A 19,112-nucleotide genomic window follows, 5' to 3' on the forward strand; every position below is an offset into this window, starting at 1 on the left:
AGAGAGGAAAGAGCTGGGGATAAGAACACACCTTTCCAAACAACACAGTTATAGTGGAGAAGCTCAATTCTCCACTATCCACTATAAAAAAAAATCACAGTTGAATCATACCTTCAAACAAACTGACTTAATAGATATGTAGGATTGTGCCCAACAACAACAGAATATACATTCTTCTCAGTGGCACATGGAACAGTCTCCAAAATAAACCACATACTAGTCTATAAATCTTGCTTAAATAAATACAAAAGAATTGAAGTAATCCCATACTTCCATCAGATCATAGTGCAGTAAAACTAGACATCAAGGCAAAAGAAAACACAAATTATGTAAAAACATGGATATTAAACAATACACTCTTGAATAATCAGTGGGTCAGAGAAGAAATCGAGGGAGAAATCTGAGAGTTCCTAGAAGCAAATGATAATGCCTGAACAACATACCAAAAGCTATGGGACACAATGGAAGCAGTCTCAGGAGGGAAGATTATAGCTGTGAATTCTCACATCAGAAAAACAGACCCCAAATAAATAACCTAGTGACACACCTCAGGGTCCTAGAAAACCAAGGACAGTCCAAATCCAAAGCTAGTACAAAGAAGGAAATTACAAAGATCAAAGCAGAAATTAATGAAATTGAGACAAAAAGAACAATAACAACCAAAAACAATACAAAGAATCAGTGAACTAAAGAATTGGTTATTTGAAAGAATGAACAAAATAGACAAACCCTTAGCCAATCTTACCAGAAGAAGGAAAGAATAGACTCATACTAATGCAATTAGAAATGAAAAAGGTGAAATTACAACAGACACTGCTGAAATCCAGAAAATTGTTAGTAACCACTTGAAATCCTGTACTTCAATAGATTGGAAACTCCAGATGAAATGGATAGATTCCAAGGTACCAAAACTGACCAAGAAGATATAAAAATCCCGAATAATCTAGTAGCAGGCAATGAAATTAAGGCAGTAATGAAAAACCCAGATGAGCCCAGGACCTGATGGATTCATCACAGAAGACTACAAGAACTTCAGGGAAGATCCAGTGTCAAACTCCTCAGATGATTTAATGAAACAGTAATGGAAGGAGTACTTGCCAAACTCACTATTGGAAGCTAGCATTATCTTAATTCCAAAGTCAGAAAGGACTTAACTGGAGCCAGGGATTTAGCTCAGTGGTTCTGCTACCTGCTCTGCAAGTGCAAGGACCCAAGTTCAATCCCTGGTACCAAAAAAAAGAGAAAGGACTTAATTAAAAAAAATGACAGGCCAATCTATTTAATGAACATAGATCCAAGGATCCTCAGCAAGATACTGGCAAACAGAATGGAGCAAATCATTAAAAAGATCATACATTATGGCCAAGTAGGTTTCATCAGGGATGCAAGGATGGTTCAGCATACAAAGTTGATAAAGCTAATATATCACATAAATAGAAGCAAGGACAAAAATCACATGTTCACCTCAACAGATACAGAAAAAGCCTTTGACAAAAATCCAACATCTATTCATGATTTAAAAAATACCCTGAAGAAAACAGGTATAGAACGACCTTATCTCAATCTGATAAAGCCATTTATCAGATCATTTGCCAGCATCATGTCAAATGGGGAAAAGCTGAAGCTTTCTCTCTAAAGTCAGGAACAAGAAAAGATCACCACTGTCACCATTTCTTACAGTATTCAAAACTTTAGCCAGACCAATCAGCCAAGAACAAAATATAAAAGAGATACATTTACGTATAGGAAAGGAAAACATCAAATTATCTTTATCGACAGAAGACATGATCCTTTACAAAGAAGACCAAAAAAATTTCAGCATAAAACTCCTAGAACTAATAAATTCAGCAAGGTAGCAGGATACAGAATCAACACACATAATCAGTAGTATTCCTGTACAATAATAATGAATCCACTGAGAAAGAAATTAGGAAAACAATACCATTTACCATAGCTTCAAAAAAAAATACTCAGAAGTTAACAAAACAAATAAAAAGGAAGTGAAAGACCTCTATAGTGAAAACTGTAATACACTCTGAAAAAGGAGTTTGAAGAGGACATCAGAAAATGAAACAATATCCCCCTTTCCTGAATAAGTAGAACAAATATTGTGAAAATGGCCATACTTCCACACTTGATCCTAGCCAAAAGGCCGAGAAGCGATAATGGCCATACTTCCAAAATTGTTATATAGATTTAATGCATCCTAGTAAAAATACCAATAGTAATCCTTACAGAACTACAGAAAAAAAAAATCCTAAAATCCATATAGAACCAGAAGAGACTCAGAATAGGAAAAGCAATTTGGGACAACAAGAGCAAAGCAGGAATCATCACAATCCCAGATTTCAAGTTATATTACAAAGCTACAGTGATAAAAACAGCATGGTACTGGCACATATGCAGACATGCAGATCAGTAGACCAGAATAGAGGATGCAGAGGCCACCTCATGTGCATTCAGCCTTCTGATCCTTGACAAAGAGGGCAAGAACATAGGCTGGTAGAAATGTTACAGTTGAATGAGCCACAAACAGTCCAGGTTCCTTCGTATGACAGGGAAAGAATTGCCAAGCATATACCTCATAGTAGGTAGTATGTAGCTATGCTTATTAAAGATTGTGGGATGGTAGCAGCAGGAACAGGCGGTAGGGCAAGGGGAAAAAGGAATAAAGAAACCTGTGATAACTCAGCATTCCAGTATTTAAAGGGTCAGATACCTCTAATCCAGGTGCCTCCCATTCTGGGTCTCACTGGTGGCAATGATCTGCCACCTCTGGCAAACCAACCTCCTGAGCCCAAGCAAGGACAGTGATCAGGGCAGTGCCATGTCCACAGCTGAATGGAGGGAAAGGAGCAGCTCCCTCAATTTCCCTGTCTCTGTGTTAGAAAGATAATTTCTTTAACAAATAGTGCTGAGAAAACTGGCTGTACACATGTAGAAGATTGAATCTAGACCCTCATCTCTCACCATACACTGAACTAAAATAAAATGGATCAAAGATCTAAATATTGAAACAGAAATACTTAATCTGGTGGAAGATAAGTAAAATTCTTGAAGACATAGGAATAGGGGAGGACTTTCTGAATATAACCCCAGTGTTACAAGAAATAACATCAAGAATCAACAAATGGGATTGTATCAAATTAAAAAGCCCCTGCACAGCAAAGGAAACAATTGACAGAGTGAAGAGACAACCTACAGAATGGGAAAAAAATTTTGCCAGGTATTCCTTGGGCAAAAGATTAATATCTAGAATATGTAAGAAACTCACAAAAACTAGACTTCCCCAAATAAGAGACATAATCAAAAATGGGCAGAGGAAATGAACAGATACTTCCTAGGAAGAGAAGTACAAACAGCCAGTAAATACATGAAAACATGTTCAGTATCTCTGGCCATTAGAAAAATGCAGATTACAACAACATTGAGATTTCCAGAAAGAACGGTCACCATCAAGAAATCAGGTAATAAAAATGTTGGTGAGATTGCAGGGGGAAAAAGGAACCCATCTACATTGTTGGTGGGAATGGAAACTAGTACAACCATTATGGAAATCAGTATGAGATTCCTCAGAAAACTACAACTGGAATTCCATTCAACCCAGGTATTCCCCTTCTAGGTATCTTCTCGACAGAGTTAAAGACATTATATTACAACAGTTCCTGCCTACCCATGATTATAGCAGCACAACTTATAACAGCTAAATCTGAGAAGCAGCCAGTATGTCCATCAACAGATGAATGGATAAAGAAAATGTGGTATATATGCACAATAGAGTACTACTCTGTGATAAAGAAGGATAAATTTGAGTCATTTGTAGGAAAATGGATGCACTTTGAGACCATACTGCTAAGTGAAATAAATCAGACAAATAAGCTTAAATAGCTCATGGTTTCTCTTACATGAGAAACTCAAAATATAAATATAGAGCAAAAGATAGGTAGATATGTAAAAGACAGATAATAGCAAACAGATAGATCTTTTGCATGTTCCAGCTCCCCATGATGAATGTGATCATTATGTACCCTAAATGTGCATTAATAAAAATAAAAATAAAAAATAAATGCATCCTTCCAGGTCACATCCCCTGTGACTCACTCCTGACCAAGCCCGTCTCCTGATAGCACATTCAGCTATGATGGAATTGGTGCATCCATTAATCCTCTGATAAATATCTCACTCCTGTGATGATTCACCTTCCAAAAGACCCACTCTGTACATGTGAGACTTTCATTGGACAGTTTAGATCTGAACCATAACACTATGCCTCCCACTTTACAAACCAAGGCAGGTGGCCCCTGTGAAGATGGACAGTCCTACCAGAGAAGGATCCAGCAAGTCACATAGCTGACCTGGAATCCATGCAGCAGCTGCATGGTCCTTCCAGTGTGAGTAGTTTTGACTGATAATACAGTCTGCCCCAGGTACGTAATCCTAGCACTCACTGTAAACAAATTCTTGTGTGTTTTCTTAGTGAGGTCTGAAAGCTGGCTCATTTCTGTGGCAGAGATGATGTTCTGATGTTGGCACACCATCTCCTTTCCTTCCTCTGGTCCTAGTGAGCTAGCTTTCTCAACCCCTTTGCATCTCTGTGGCCCAGTGGGTTATGGGATGGATGATGTATGACATTTCCAGATGTGGCTTGCAAACATCTGGCAAAATCCAAAATGCTGGCACTCTCAGTTTTCCTCCTTCCTTTCCTCCCTTGGTGGGGTGAATTCAGAGGTGCCTTTGTCTCCAAATCATTGCTTAGAGAAAGTGTACCTAGGAGAAACTCATCCCACCAGAAACGTCTACTTTAACATAAATTAGAACAAATGAACTTCTGCTGCCTTAAATCACTGAGATATTGTGGTTGTTATTAGCCAACCATGGACTGAAATCATGAACCAAAATAAACCTCTCCATCAAGTTGTGTTGAGCATTATGTCTCAGCGATGGGAAAGTAACTAAGAAACATGTTATCGAAACTTCATCTTTCCTTGATAAAGAAGAGTCATAAAATGAACAAAAAACTCATATCTTTGCATAGTGTTTCAGTGGTGATAGTAAAGACATTGGGGTGCTAGTCAGAGTGCTTTACTAGTGCAAGTTGGCATGAGGGTTTGTGTTAGCAGCTTCCAAATCTAGACTGCAGGAGAACAAATGAGGGAGTAGATGTTTTTGGCAAAGTATAGTTGTGGACTTTACCGTCAAATAAATTTAGAACAAACAAGACCACATTCATTTTTCAGTGTTTTCACTGGAAAGTGTGTAAGATGTGTTGGAGGTGAAGCTTTTGCACATGTGTCTTTGTGGAAATCTGTGTTTCACATATGGAGATGCTCCTGGTGCTCAGAACCATTTGCAGATGGTATAAGACTACTTCCTTGTGTTTCTCCATGTTTAAAGGCAAGTTTGGAACCCGAGCTGAGTGAGGTAATAGAAAGAGCATCAGATAAGGAGACAGAACACTGGGTCGTGTTGTGCACGCTCTTACTAATTGTGTGTGTTTGAGCAGGTTATTGGAACTCTCCGGGTCTCAATTTATTCTTTGGTGAACTTATCAGCTTATCAACTTAGACTAATCACCCACTCCTTCAGCTCTGTGATTGAAAATCCCTCTATTTCAGTCAGGTTGATTTTCTTTTTCTTTCTCCTTCACCACTTGTTAGTCACACATGGAATGTGAGGTAGTAGAACTGAGTCTAGTCATGTAGACAACATGGAATTCTTTGCTCCAGTAATTTCTTGCCTAGGAGGATAAGAGAGTAAATTAATAAATAACTGCAGTGTTTGCTTTAGGAAACTCTTGCAAATCAATTTATCAGGACAAACAGTTTGCTCCTCTGGGCAAACAGTTCTCTTATTAGAACAACGTATAGTTCCTCTGGGGAAACACTTGACAGGTGTGCGGAAGAATGACATTATACGTGGTGGTGTGGAAATTAATCTTCTCTAAGTGATATTTTATTTTACTATCTGACTAGAGTAAAATATTTTTGTACAAGAGTCTGGGTATTTTTCCTTACTAGCATGAGACTCTACATAGTTTATGTGTTGATAAAGTTAATTATAACAAGATTAGTTAAGTCATAGCTATTGGATTAAGTATAACAAGGTGAGTGAGTAAAATCAAATTTTTATATCACAGTTTATAACTTTATGTCAATTTGATATAATATACATTCTAAGAAATTCAGTGTTCTGGGCTGAGGATTGATTGATTTGTTTGTTTGTTTATTTATTTATTGGTACCAGGAATTGAACTTGGGACCTTGTGTTTGTTGACAAGGATTCTTTTTTTGTGTGTGTGCGTGTGTGTGTGTCGGGGATCGAACTCAGGTCCTTGCGCTTGTGCAGCAGGCGGCGAAACCACTGAGCTAAATCCCTGGCCCTGACCTGAGGATTTACCTCAGTGGTTCCTCTGCCTGCCTCACAAGCGCAAGGACCATCCCTGGTACCAAAAAAAAAAAAAAAAAGAAAGAAAGAAAATTCAGTGTTCTGTTACAGACATGCATAGTCTTAAGGTTACAGGTTAGAGCCTCTGAGTTTGAAATTGTATGCTGTAGAGGCTTCCTGATGTTACTTACCCAACATTTAAAAGGTAGGTGCATATTTAAACAGAAAGCAAAAATTTATGTCTGTGGCTTATGTTCTTTGTTTACCTTGCTCTTGAGATCACTAACTGAAACCCCCCCCCCCCATTACTGGGGATTGAACCGATGGCCCTTACACTGAGCTACATCCTCAGCCCTTTTTTTTTTATTTTGAGACAGGGTCTCACTAAGTTTCTGAGTTACCAAGGCTGGGCTCAAACTTGTGAACTGCCTGACTCAGCTTCCTGAAGTGCTAGTATTACAGGTGTGTACCACCATGCTCAGCTGAAAGTACTTCTTCATGTGTCATATTTTTTACTTCACACCCTGAATTCTCAAATGACTTGTTTCAGAGTTAATTTCCTTGAGCTAAGTACCACTGTCATCCCTAGATTCTCTCTTTGATTTTAAATAAGGAAAAATTACTTCCAAGTTCAATTTATTTATGAAGCTTGATAGAAAAACTTTGTTTTGAGAAACTAGAGACATTTATAGCTAAATGGATGCATATTGAGGCCATCCTCTTAAGTGAAATAAATAGGACACATATGTATAAATACCGAATAGTTTCTCTAGTGTGAGAAACTGAAAGTGTAATTTAGGATACACATGGATGAAATGGCCTAATAACATATTTCTCGGATTGTGTTTCCATTGTGTGTCATATGACTGTATCGAAATTTAAATTAGGGAGAAGCTTGGCTTATGTGGAGTCTGCTAGCTAACTGGAGTTTTTTTCCAGACCAATGTTGGTTTTGGGGATCTTTCTGAAACAAATCACATCCTCTGGTGTCTTGTTGGTGGTTGAGATGCTTTCTTAAGTTATATGGAAAAATGTTTAAGCGCTTTTCAGTTTTGTTTTGGTTGAGTTCTACTATATTTGAATATTATTATAGTTTTTTTCCCCTTGGATTGTTCTTCTTTGAATGGTTTTAAATTTTGTTCGTGTGTGTGTGTTTGATAATAAAGTTATTTTAAAAATTAAAGAAAAACTTTGTTCTGAGGTTCATAGTTTTACCTTTGAAAATTCAGCCATGGATCTGAAAGCAGCTTGTTGAGGTTCCTGGAGTCAGAACTTAGAATGTACCTCTAAGAAGTAACTTGGAGAAGGAGTATCAAGGCATTTACCTGTCTAGTGATTTACAAAGCCTTTTTGATGTCGGAACATTTGATGTGAACTAAAAAGATACTCAGATTCTCAATGAAAGGAAATTACCAAATAATATGCAAAGCAGACAACCGCATGATCCACTGAGCCTCGCCCACTGTTGAGCATCTTTATCCTTTTCCTCTTCTCCTCCTCTTTCCCCCTTCTTGATACCCTGCCTTGTCAATATTGGCAATCCCAGCAGATCAGAGATGTGGTGAGACGTAAGGTAAAACCCAGGAGAAATGTGTGGTGGCTAAATCACATATGACAGACCAGCCATGTGGAACTGAGTTTTAGAAGTTGACTTTCACTCTTCAATAAAGTTATTAAAATTATTAAAAAGGACTATCACTATGCTAATTTGTTAATGGATCCCCAGTATGAAAAGATATAAAATATAATATTAAGAGTCACAAATGGTGACTATGGTTGGTGAATTAATTCCATTGATTGTATAATCATTATACAACTTGATGACACACAATTCTTATTTGTTAACTAAATACTTTAAAGAAGTTTACCAGCCACATTTACTCGTCTTGGGAAAATCCATCCATCAGTCATTCAAAGAAAAATCTTCTGTCCTTTTTGAGGTTTTCCTTATATTTTAAAATTTCAAATCACAGTTCTCTCATTGTCCCTACAAGCTGAAAGCACTGTTGGAGGTACAAATCAGATGGAAATTTGGGGGCCTGTGGAAGAAAAATTTAAACAACTATTGGTTTCAGGAATGAACCTGTTTGTGATTATCAGTTTATTAAAATCAGACTCAGTGGAGACCAAAAAGTGTTAATGTTTTTTTACTGACAAAGGAATTTAGGCTCTTTACCAGGGATGCTTCATATAAAGGGTGGAAGACAATTTTTATGGCAACCAATTACTATGTGTAGCTTCAAGGTTAATACAGTACCTCAGTTCATAAACACTTTTGTCTGCAAACAGTTTGGTTCACAAACAGAAGCATTTGGCAAGATTTTGTTTTTGTTCTTGAACTCTGGACTAGGTGATAAGAATGTGGGCATCTTTTCTAGGATTGTGAAACAAATTAAGATAGTGAACCAAGGCACCACTGTAACTGTATTCCATCAAAGTTGGGATTAAGGTGCTGAAATCTGGACACCTCAGGATAGCTAGCTAGGACACTTTTATGGAGACAAGACACAGATCAGTAATAAGTAAGGCAGGAAGGGGTCTCCACACAGTACAGGGCGGGATTTGTAGCTTTTGTGTGTCTGAATCTTCCACACCTTCAACACTGGCAGCCTTTATCACCTTCAGCTGGCTGTGTGACCGACGCAGAGCTCTATGTGACAAACACACATCCTATTTTTTTAAATGTTCTTTTATAAGGATGATTTTGGAGAAAGGACTGATTATCCCTAAAGAAATGCTCATAAAATACAAACATAACAAGAGGCTGGAGTGTCCCACATACAGCTGCAGTCAGGGATGAATGTAGCATTAGTTGGTAATGAAAACCAAGAGCTGTCCAGTTTGACAGGGCTGAAGATCCTGCTTTGTACCTGGGTACTCTTGCTTATTGGTCTGTACACCCCTCAACCCCATTCACACTTTTTCTTTTTCTTTTTACAGTACTGGGGGTTCAACCCAAGGCCTTCACACTGAGCTACATTTCTCATCCCTTTTATTTTATTTTATGTTTTTCTTAAATTCTTTTATTGGTACATTTTAGGTATACAACACATTTACATTTCTCTTTGGTAACTTGTACCTTTACATGATACATCTTGGTTCTTATTTTTTCCACATTCCTAGCCCTCCCTTCACCCCCTCCTCCCTTCCCTATATACAAAGGCTTTATTTTCATTTTTTCCATTTCTCAGCATTTTTCTTTCCCTTCTTTCCTTTCCCCTACCCCTCCCGCTACCACTACCCTTTGGACCTTTTCTTCTTATTTTGCATTTTCAATTATTCATTCTAATCATTGATACATTTTAGGTATAAAATATAATGACATTCATCATTGGAAATTTGCACCTTTACATAATCTCTCGGTTCTTATTTGTCACCCTTGCCCAGCTCTCCCTTCATCCCCTCCATTCCTCCCTATTTACAAAGATTTTGGTCCCTTTTTTCCATTTTCTCATATTAATTCCATTCCCTTCTTTCTTTTCCCCTGCTCCTCCCACTTCCTTTCCCTTTGCCCCCTTTCTTCCTATTTCACATTACTTATTATACGTTTTACTCCTTATTTACACTTTCAGTTTCTCATACCAGAGAAACTATTCAGTACTTATACATGTGTGTCCTATTTGTTTCACTTAAGAGTATCGCCTCAATGTGCATCCACTTAGCTATAAATGTCTCTAATTTCTCATTTTTTATGGCTGAGTAGTACTCCATTTTATAAAAAAACCACATTTTCTTTATCCAGTCTCCAGTTGATGGGCATTTGGGCTGTTTCCAAGTTTTAGCTATCACAAACTGTGCTGCTATGAACATGGGCACACATATATCACTGTGGTATGATTCTTTTAATTCTTTGGGGAAGATCCCCAGCAGGGGAATAGCAGGGTCAAATGGGACTTCCAGTCCTAGTTCTTTGAGGTATCTCCATACTGATTTCCACAGTGCTTGCACCAGTCTACACTCCCACCAGCAGTGGAACAGGGTTCCTCTTTCCCCACAGCCCCGCCAGCATTTGTTATTGGTTGATTTCATGATAGCAGCCATTCTTTCTGGAGTGAAGTGGAATCTCAGCGTTGTATTCATTTGCATCTCTCGAATGACCAGTGAGGTTGAACATTTTTTCATGTATTTATTTGTTATTTCTACTTCTTTGTCTGAGAAATGTCTGTTCATTTCAGATGCCCATTTTTGGATTGGGTCGTTAAGTTTGAGAGGTCTGATCTTTTTAAGTTCTTTATAGATTCAAGATAGTAGACCTTTGTCTGAGGGAGAGCAGGTGAAGATTTTATCCCACATTGTGGGTTGTCTCTTCACACTGCTGGTGGTTTCTCTTGCTATGCAGAAGCCTTTTAATAAGAAGAGATCCCACTTGTTAATTGTTTGTGCTAGTTCACGGGCAACTGGGGTTTTGTTCATAAAATCTTTTCCTACACCAATGTCTTCAAGGGTTCTACCTAACCTCTGTTCCAAGTGGTTCAGAGTTTCTATTTTAATATTTAGATCTTTAATCCATTTTGATTTTAGTTTAGTGCATGGTGAGAGATACAGGTCTAGTTTTAATCTTTGGCAAGATGAAGCCCAATTTTTCCAGCACCATTTATTAAAGAGGCTATCTTTCCTCCAGTGAGGGTGTTTGGCTCCTTTATCGAAGATGAGATGGCTGAGTGTGTCTTGCATGGTGTCTGCATCTTCTAATCTGTTCCACTGGTCCTCAAGTCTGTTTCTTTGCCAGTACCATGATGTTTATCACAGTAGCTTTGTAGTATAGTTGCAGGTTGGGGATTGTGATACCCCCTGCCATGTCTCTGTTACCTAGAATTGCTTTTGCTATTCTGGGTCTCTTGTTCCAAATGAATTTTTGGATTATTTTCTCAAGGTCCATGAAGTATGCTGCTGGGATCTCAATTGGAATTGCAGATGCTATTGTGAAAGGAATTATTTGCCCTATTTCTCTCTCAGTGAGTCTGTCATTGGTGTAGAGGAAAGCTATCGATTTTTGTGTGTTGACCTTGTAACCAGCTACTTGACTGAATTTGGTTATTAAGTCTAGAAGACTTTTGGTGGAGTTCTTGGGGTCTTCTATGTAGAGTATCGTGTCATCGGCAAATAATAACAATTTGACTTCTTCATTTCCTATCTTTATTCTTTTTATTTCTTTCTCTTGTCTAATTGCCATGGCTAATGTTTCCAGAACTATATTGAACAAGAGTGGTGATAGTGGACATCCTTGTCTTGTTCCTGATTTGAGTGTGAAGGATTTCAGTTTTTGACCATTTAGTATGATATTGGCTGTTGGTTTTTCATAGGTGGCTTCTATCAGTTCGAGGTAGAGACCATCTATTTCAATTTTTTGTAGGGTTTTTATCAGAAATGCATGCTGGATTTTGTCAAATGCTTTTTCTGCATCTATGGAGATAATCATATGGTTTTAATCCTTGGCTCTATTGATATAGTGTATTACATTGATTGATTTGCATATATTGAACCATCCCTGCATCCCTGGGATGAATCCCACTTGATCAGGGTGTATGATCTTCTTGACGATCTTCTGCATTCTCTTTGCCAGTATCTTATTAGGGATTTTTGCATCTATGTTCATTAGTGAGATTGGCCTATAGTTCTCCTTTTCGGTTGGGTCTTTCTCTGCTTTGGGGATCAAGGTGATGCTTGCTTCCAGGAATGAATTTGGGAGTATTGCTTCCCTTTCAATTTCATTGAAGAGTTGAAACAGTAGTGGCAGCATTTCCTCTCTAAATGTCTTGTAGAATTCAGCAGTGAAGCCATCAGGGCCCGGGCTTTTCTTAGTTGATAAGTTTTTAATTCCATTTTCAATTTCATTGGTTGATATTGGGTTGTTCAGAATTTTTAGGTCTTCTTCATTCAACTTTGGTAATTCATATGTATCTAGGAATCTGTCCATTTCTTCTGTGTTGTCCATCTTATTGGCATGTATGTTTTGGAAGTAGGTATTGATGATCCTCTGGATTTCTGCTGGGTCTGTTGTCATTTCACCCTTTTCATTCCTAATTGCATGGATTTGGGCCTTTTCTTTCCTTTTTCTGATAAGGTTGGCTAAGAGTTTGTCGATTTTGTTGATTCTTTCAAAGAACCAACTCTTGGCTTCACTGATTTTTTGTATCGTTGTCTTAGTCTCCATTGCATTGATTTCTGCTCTGATCTTTATAATTTCCTCCCTTGTATGAGCTCTGGGGTTGTCCTGCTCTTCTTTTTCTAGAAGCTTGAGGTGCAGCATCAGGTTGTTTAATTGAGCTCATTCTGTTTTCCTAATATGCGTATTCACTGCTATGAATTTCCCTCGTAAGACTGCTTTCATTGTGTCCCATAGATTCCAATATGTTGTATTGTCATTGTCATTTAATTTAAGGAACTGTCTAATTTCTTCTTTAATTTCCTGTGTGACCCATTCGTTATTCAGAAGTGTGTTGTTCAATTTCCACGTGTTTATGACATTTTTCGAGTTTCTTTTGCTATGGATCTCCAATTTCATCGCACTATGGTCTGATAATATACAAGGGATAACTTCAGTTCCTTTGCACTTACTTAAACATGTTCTGTGTGTGAGTATGTGGTCTATTTTGGAGAATGACCCATGTGCAGCTGAGAAGAATGTGTATTCTGATTTTGTGGGGTGGAACACTCTGTAAACATCTCAAGTTCATTTGTTCAAGAGTTCAATTGAGTTCTAGTATTTCATTACTTAGTTTTAGTCTAGTTGATCTATCTATTTGTGACAGTGGGGTGTTGAGGTCCCCCACTACAATTGTATTAGTGCATATATGACTTTTCATGTCTGTTAGTATTTGTTTTATATAGTTGGGTGCACTAGTGTTTGGTGCATAGATATTTATGATTGTCATCTCTTCCTCTTGGATTGTTCCCTTTACAAGGATGTAGTGTCCTTCTTCGTCTCTCTTAATCAGTGTTGGTTTGAAATCTGCTTGATCTGCCAAGAGGATAGCTACTCCTGCTTTTTTTTTGGTTCCTGTCGCATGGAGTATTGTTTTCCACCCTTTAACTTTCAGTCTATGAGTTTCCTTTTGAATTAAGTGTGTTTCTTGTATGCAGCATATTGTTGGATTTTGCTTCCTGACCCATTCTGCCAGTCTATTTCTTTTGATTGGTGAATTGAGACCATTAACATTGATGGCTATAACTGAAATGTATTGCCTTGTAATTGCCATGACTTTTTCTTTTTTTTGGGTTCTCCCCCTTTCCATTTAATTTCTTGTCATGCCAGATGGGTTCATTCTGCTTTGCTTCCTGGGGTTGTGATCCTCAATGTCTGTTCCTAGGCTATTGTGTAAAATTCTTTGGAGTGCTGGTTTGGTATTCACGAAGTTCCTAAGGTGCTCTTTGTCATGAAAGTATCTTATTTCTCCATCCATTTTGAAAGATAGTTTTGCAGGGTACATCAATCTGGGTTGGAGGCTGTTTTCTTTTAGGGCTTGGAATATGTCACTCCAAGCTCTTCTTGCCTTGATGGTTTGTGTTGAGAAGTCTGCTGTCATTCTGATGGGCTTTCCTTTGTATGTGATTTGTTTCTTTTCTCTGACTGCTTGTAGAACTTTGTTCTTCTGTTGTGTTTCTGGAATCTTAACAATTCTATGCCTATGTGTAGGTTTTTTTTGATCAAGGCTATTTGGAGTCCTATATGCCTCACTTATCTGTATGTCATGCTCTTTTCCCCTGCTTGGGCAGTTTTCTGCCATTATTTCTGTGAAGAGATTTTTTATGTCATCTGCACTCTCTCCTGTTTCTTCATTGAGCCCAATCAGTCTTATGTTATTCTTCTTTGCATCATCTAGCAGCTGCTGGATTGATTTCTCATGTTCCCTTATAATTTTGAAGCAATTTTTCTTTTCCTGGTTACTAATTGCAATCTTATCTTCTTTATCTGAAATTCTGTCCTCACATTGGCTCATTCTGCTGTATAGACTTTCAGTGGAGTTTTTCATGTCCTGGAAATCTATTTGCATCTGTTTTGTGGATTCCATTTGTTTCTTATGTTGGGATTCCATCATGTTCCTCAGCTCCTCTCTAGATTTATTAATCATGTCTTGCACTAGGAGCACAATTTCTCCTGTTATCTGAGAAATTATTTCTGATTTCATTTTTTCCATATCCCCTTTTATTGCCAGTTCAGTGAGTCCAGGTGGTTGAGTGTCAGAGTGTTCCATCTCATTTCCCTTTGGGTTTCCTGTAGGTGATCTGGAAGTCTAGTTTTGAGACTTACTTATGTGTTTTCTCATTTCGACTGGGGCAGGGGGGTGTTAGCGCCTGCACGGATTACCTCCTCTGAGCCAGGAGAGGTGGGACAGGGGCCAGGAGCAGCGGTAGGGATGGTGACCCAAAAGCCCTTTCCTGTGAGCTGGGAGCAGCCAGAGGGATGATGACCGGGAAGCCCCTTCCTCTGGACCAGGAGCAGTGGGATGGCAATTCAGAAGCCCCTCCCTCTGGGCTGGGAGCAGTGGGAGGGATGGTGTCGCGGAAGCCCCTTCCTCTGGATCAGGAGCAGTGGGAGAGTGGCTCAGAAGCCCCTACCTCTGGGCCGGGAGCAGCGTTACTCAGTACCTTGGTCTGGTGGTCTGGTGTCCTCCGCTTCTTTGTGGTGTGGAACCTGGTGGCTGCCTGTCTGCAGCGAGGTGATTCGGCTTCTTCCGTGCCACTCATGACCTCAGTAGGGCGCGGGCAGACCTCTTATTTTTTGTTTAGAGATAGGGTCTTACTAAGTTGCTAAGTTGCCCAGGGTGGACTTGAACTTGTGATCCTCTTGCCTCAGCTCCTAACTGCTGGGATTTCAGGCATGTGCCACCCTGCCTGATCAAGCCTGCCTTTCTTTTTGGTACCAGGGATTGAACTTGCAAGGCAGGTGTGGTGCCACTGAGCTAAATCCCTGGCCCCCACGCCTGCCTTTCTTTAAGTGATCCCAACCCTTCCAGTTTCTGATTACCTCTGAGTAAGAGCTATCTACCTCTCTCCTTCCTCCAAGGCACTTGGTAAACCTATTACTCTTCCACTTCCTTTTAGCCAGCTCACAGTCATTCCTTAGACCAGTGTCACAAAGGGATCTTTAGCTTCAAGCCCTGTTTTCATCAGTTTCTGGACGTGTGATTCTAGACAATGTTCTGTTCCTTTCCCATGTCCTGTCTTCTGTGACATCTCAGGCAGAGCACCAACTGCTCATTTCCTCTTCTAGTGATACTCACTTCTTTCTGCTTGCAGAATAGGGTGCAAACCCTGTAAAGGTCAACATTGTGCTCCTTGGTGGGTCTGAGAATAAAGGCATGTATCTGAGGCCAGTAGAAGATGGATTCCAGGGAGCTTTAACTGTGAGTCAGAAACGAAGTTATGAGTTACAACAAAATTTATTAAGAGCTCTGGGCCAAAAAAGCTATGTAGAGGATAATTAAACGTTAAAAATTCTATAGGATATAACACTTTGGATTAGGATTCAGCCACATTTTACAGAAAACTCAAGGAGGAGTGGATGAAACATAAAAGAAGTCCAGCGGTAAGTAGTTTGGGGCTGGGATGACAACTCCATGGTCACAGAAGTCCAGGTTCCTTCTCAAGTTCTTTTCTCCCATCCTCAGTGCTGGGTTTTGTGCTGAAAGTCTCCTCAAAGCCACAAGGTATGCTGCTGCTCCAGCCATCGAGTCTGTGTTCTGTAGAGTGGCAAAAAGTACTTATCTCTAGACTGAATCAGCTCACTCTGAGGAGAGCTTCTCTGGCTTCCAGCAACTCCTCACATTTATATGTGCACTCCTAGAAGCTGAGGAGATTGGGGACATTGTCACCCCAAAATAGCATCAACGTTGTTCAGTAAGTGAGTGAGAAAAATGGATATTGTGTCAGCAACTCCCAGTCCCTTCCCCCGTAGCAAATGAGGACAGAGATAATTGGATGGTGTTTTGTTGTAGTTCTGTCTAAACAAGCTCATTTCTTACTCTCCTTAAACTACTTTTGTATTTCCTCATTTCCTGTACGTCCAGAGTAACAGCTTCTTATCTTATGAATGTTTCTTCTTAGCATCTTAATTTCTTGTGTCTTGCTGCAGGTCTGCTTTGGACAGACAGTGCACTTGGTGGCTAAGTTCTGCCCCAGCTTTGAATACTGGTTTTGCTCTAACCCACGGGCAGTTTTTCAGCTTTGTATGCAAAATGGGAAATCATTTTATCTGATATAATCAATAAACATTTTAAGCTCAGGCGGTGTTTTAAAATTTTAGTGAAAAATCACATTACATGAGGACAAGAACATACACTATATGGTCATTTCATATTGTTAACCAGGAAGAATGGAAGTACTCAAACAGAGCAAAAGAAGCAGTCTGTCCAAGAAATATGCTTCTTTTCTTACTTAATAAGTCACTTTACTGATCTCCTACATCCTAGTCACAACTGAATTTTAAGGAAACCTCGGTCATGTTGATAATTGTGTCAATACTGCTTTTCACTAATAATTGCAAAATCAGGAATGGTCCTTCATTAGTTTTTTCTTTGGCTTTCAAAGTATCCAATGTATTTTTTTCTTTTTTTCTGGAGTAGTGTGAAATAACCCTTTCCCCAAAAGAAAATCTCATTTCTATGGTTCTTTCTTACTGAGACAAGGCTTTCCTTTTCTGAGCCCTGAGCTGGAATAATTTCTCCCCTGTGACGTTCCTCTTATATAGGCGGACAGTAGGGAGGTCACAGTCTCAGCTGATTTCAGTCTGTGTTCTTGAGATGAATGGAATGAATGGCTTAATAAGTTGTCCTTTATATGGACAGACTTGCTTTTGTACAAAACTTGCATATAAATAAAACCGCCAGATTTCTTTGTACAATATAATGAAGCCAGCAGTTTGGCATCTCCATGCACAGGCACTCAGAGAGTGTTTGTTTGAAAGAAGAAGGATGGCAGAAAGTGAAAACAGAAAAAGAGGGGAAATCAGAAAAAAGAAAATTTTATAAGGGGAGAGCTTTGATTTTTAATTGGGAAAAGGAATGGAAACCCAGAATATTACTTAGGATGGTTTAAGAAGTAATTTCCTTCTATCTACATTTTAATGACAAAGACTTATTGGACAAGACCTCCCCCAAATAGTTTACCTGTATTTTGTACATATTTGTTCCAAAAAATGTGTGATCTGTAAGACATCTGGAGAATTTCTTTCTGATTATTATACTCAGAAAATGTGTACATCGCAGTTGTGCTGCTAGATGCACATATTCTGCTCAGCAGGCGGTCTCTGCCAAGTGCATGTAGTTTTCCTTGTGCTGATTCTTTTTGTTTTCTTTTGGTACTGGGGATCGAACTTGGGACTTTGCACTTTCGAGGCAGGTGGCAGAACCACAGAGCTAAATCCCTGGCCGTTGCTTGTGCTGATTCTTGAAGTCTCTGTATTTGGACAGTGGCTGTGGTAACAGAAGACCAGCTTCTAACCCACCCAAGAGAAGCTGATGGGAATCCTCACAAATAACACAGACCATAAACAGTAACTATGGGATGGTGGTTGTCAAACTTTTTTTTTTCATTGCTGGGTATTGAACCCAGGATCTGCTGCAAATGCTCTACCACTATCAGCAGACCTGCCCAACATTTTTGATCCCAGGATTTCTTGACATGTGTCTCCCTGCCAACAAACACTAGGAACCTGAGGAGAGATTAGGCAGAGAAGGTGTGGGTGGGTGGGTGCCAACCTGGGCGGATTGGAGTCCTTTTGTGAGACAGTTTCACCAGGATGGAAGACCAGTTTCTAGTTTGAGGCCCAAACATGGATGAATAAGAAACAATGTTCGAGATCTTTAGCCTCCAGCATGCAATGGTGGCTGAAGATTCAGAGATCTTGAACTTAATCTGTGTTGTGGGAATAGGAGAGAAAAAGTGATACAGGGGTAATTTTTTCATTCTCTGCTTTTTGGAATAACTTTTATCTATTAATTGCATAAAGAAAACTAGATTTTATATATTCACTGATTAAATGTAACATCGATATGGCTTTGCTTCTTTTGTATCAACACGGTTTTTTGTCTGTAGCTCATCACTAGGATACCTTAGTCATGATATCCACTTTGCTGCTCAAAGTGTAAATAGCTTCATGGATAAGGAACTGTATAGATGATGGAAGGCATCCCTTCTTTCTCAGGAGAACTGCTTCTCACTTCAGTGCCTTCTGAAGCACAGTGGAACATTATGGGATGGCTCGACACAGACATGCTATGTCACTGTGGTTTATAGCTTACATGGAAACATCAGTGGGGAAGGAGGGAGTGCATTAAATGGTGCAAGGAAAATTGATTATTCATATAGAAAGTAATGAAAATAGATCAGTATTTCATTCCATCCACAGAAATCGATTTCAGGTCGATTAAGGGACTTAAATATAAAAGGAAAAACTTAAACTTTTGGAAGAAAATACCTGAGAAAAGCTTTATAACCTTGAGAGAGGGAAGGATTTCATAAATGAGAAAATAGTGCTAAGTCACAGGAGAAAGGATTGGTTGTTGTACGACCTTACAGTCAGGCCATTGTTTATCAGAAGCCCACCTAAAAGAGCTCAGGTGGGAGAAGCCACAAACTGCAGAAAATATTTGCTGTATATGTATATAATTGTCAAACATTTAGGAAACAAAAAAGCTACCCTTTATAGAAAGCATTGCAAAATGAATGAGAAAATAAGCCTTAGATTGGGGAAAGATAACTATCATCCATAAAACTGATCAATTAAT

The 19,112-nt window shown here is 39.0% G+C and overlaps 1 protein-coding gene and 1 pseudogene across 8 annotated transcripts in view; one reads left to right on the forward strand and one right to left on the reverse strand.

Annotated features, from left to right (window-relative positions):
• Window positions 1-19,112, forward strand: part of Bicd1 (BICD cargo adaptor 1) — a 220,662-nt gene that overhangs the window by 60,429 nt on the left and 141,121 nt on the right. The gene's annotated exons all lie outside the window — the stretch shown is intronic.
• On the reverse strand, window positions 2,000-2,164 carry LOC147821473 (U2 spliceosomal RNA; annotated as a pseudogene).

Source organism: Heterocephalus glaber, unplaced genomic scaffold, assembly GCF_053883595.1.
Source record: "Heterocephalus glaber isolate CG9 unplaced genomic scaffold, H.glaber_assembly_v1.0 deba00001733, whole genome shotgun sequence".
Lineage (NCBI taxonomy): Eukaryota > Metazoa > Chordata > Mammalia > Rodentia > Bathyergidae > Heterocephalus > Heterocephalus glaber.